The following is a 2,015-nucleotide window of genomic DNA, read 5'->3' as shown; positions in this document are numbered from 1 at the left end:
CGTTTACGCCTGGTATTAACATGTGATCTTGGTTTTAATAAATGATCTTGTTATTCTGGTGACAGTCTGATCAGATCTCAAGATGTAAACCAGACAGAGCTTTAGACATGAGAAAAGAAGGAGAAAATCTCTGTTCCTGGTTGGATTCACTTCTTTTACCTTCAAAAATGAACTTAAGCAAGAAACTGAGCCATCTGAGAAATCTGTGATGACATTTTGATGTCAACAGCTAATCGCCAATTAAAAATAATAGTTATAGTCCGAAAACACATTAAGACGATGATACTAAATCTTCACTACATTACTAAGAAAGAAAGACAGAGAGCAAAAAAGATGGAGAGGAGGAAAAACATGAACAAAGACAGAAACCCATTCAGGGTTTTATTTTGAAAGTCTTCAGAACTCCAGAAGCTTGCTGTAAGTTGCTTACAGGGCTTTTATTTTGATTATCAAGCCTAATGCAGGACCCCTCATGAGCTCCCATTACTGTCTGGGGCCTTTTATTTTGAAAGTTGTCTTGTTTTGCTTAATGTTTTTTTAATTGATGGGCAGAGAAACATGTAAATACAGTGATGAGACGTTTAAGGACCCTCAGTGTTTGACATGTGGATTTTTTCTCTCAGACGATCCTGACTGGCCTCTTGCTGGTGTGTGGGGGCAAGAAACCCTCCTACTGCTGTGTGAGTCAGCCCCCCCCCCCACATGTGTAGACGTGTTGTGTTTACATGTAAAATGTAGAGTTGAGATTGAGATCTACATATTCATGTAAAATGTGCAGCTGCCTTTGTAAAGTGAGTGTGTAAAGTGTGTGTGTTTTGTGTTTCCAGATGAAGTATAACAGCCTTTTGCACATGGCCACGCTGATATTCTCGTGTGTAGCGTTCGGTGGGATGGTGACACACATTCCCTACGACGACCAGCGGTACTGCACGAGCTCCTCCTGTCCCTTAATCCACCATGAGACCTCGGTGGGTTCAAAGTGACCACAGACATGTGGTCTGTTGTATTCATGACAAGTGGTGCTCATTATTTATTTATTTTTTAAAATATGTTTTACAACCAATTGATTAATTGAGAAAATAATCAGCAGATAAATGAATAATGAAAATAATCAAGTTGCAGCTTTAAAATCAGTGTCATTATTGATTTGTGTTAGTAACAAAGCATTAAATGTTAGTAAGACAATAGCAGGTTAATTATGTCTCAGTACCTATTAGTAACACATTTGTAACTGTTAATTCATTAGTCAATTCACACATGACAACAATTAGTTAACACAATTCATTGATTTAATTCTTTTCTATCTTGTGAAACACAGTAACAGGCCTAATATTAAGTAACTGTTTGTAACATAGTAATAACTGTTAGAAGCACAATAAAATGATCAATTACAAGTCACACATCAGATGTTCGTTACATCTTAGTAACTGATGATGGTTCAGTTCAACTAATTCAGTTACTGTTAATGACCCATTATTAAGTTACTAATACAGTTGTAATCTACAATCAAATCTAAGTAACTGTTTCATAACACCTCAATAAATTAAATAATATTTTTGTTATTGTTACTAACATGTTAGTAACAGTTACTAATATGGAAGTTAATGGTTTTGCCGCTCATTCAGTCTTCTGTCACACAAACTCTCCTGTTCTTCTTCTTCCTCTGTTTATCCTCTAAAGAAGACAATGGTTTTGTAAGAGATAGCAGAATGCTTTGATAACAAATAGCCCTGATCTGCTTTGTATTTTTGTCTAAATATAATCCTGTCGTCCCTTCAGGTTCTGGTCAGTGGTATCTTGGCTGTCCTCATCACTGTCTTCCTGGTGCAGGCGCTCATCAGCCTGACGGTCATGCTGTGCGGTTGCTGGTCCCTGTTATGTAAAGATGCAGAGGTGCGACGATGATAGCGTTGGATCACCAACAAGAAAAAAAAACGTTATATTTGTTTCTCTCTGGCAGTCTCTGACCATCTCATCTGGTTTTCTTGCGTCCCACAGCAGTCTGAGGAGCCTGA

The 2,015-nt window shown here is 37.7% G+C and overlaps 1 long non-coding RNA gene across 1 annotated transcript in view; it reads left to right on the top strand.

Moving 5' to 3' along the window:
- Window positions 1-519: 519 nt before the first annotated feature.
- Window positions 520-2,015, top strand: part of LOC147819775 (uncharacterized) — a 5,052-nt gene continuing 3,556 nt past the window's right edge. Inside the window, exons 1-4 of the long non-coding RNA XR_015436606.1 lie at window positions 520-680; window positions 828-968; window positions 1,780-1,893; window positions 1,999-2,009. This is a non-coding gene — a long non-coding RNA (uncharacterized LOC147819775). The remainder of the gene's footprint in view (window positions 681-827; window positions 969-1,779; window positions 1,894-1,998; window positions 2,010-2,015) is intronic.

This window comes from Seriola lalandi, unplaced genomic scaffold (genome assembly GCF_002814215.2).
Source record: "Seriola lalandi dorsalis isolate HSWRI2012SDOR001 ecotype SW California unplaced genomic scaffold, Sedor1 jcf7180002049708, whole genome shotgun sequence".
Classification (NCBI taxonomy): domain Eukaryota; kingdom Metazoa; phylum Chordata; class Actinopteri; order Carangiformes; family Carangidae; genus Seriola; species Seriola lalandi.
Note: the sequence above shows the minus strand (reverse complement) of the source record. Positions and strands in the feature narration are given on the sequence as shown.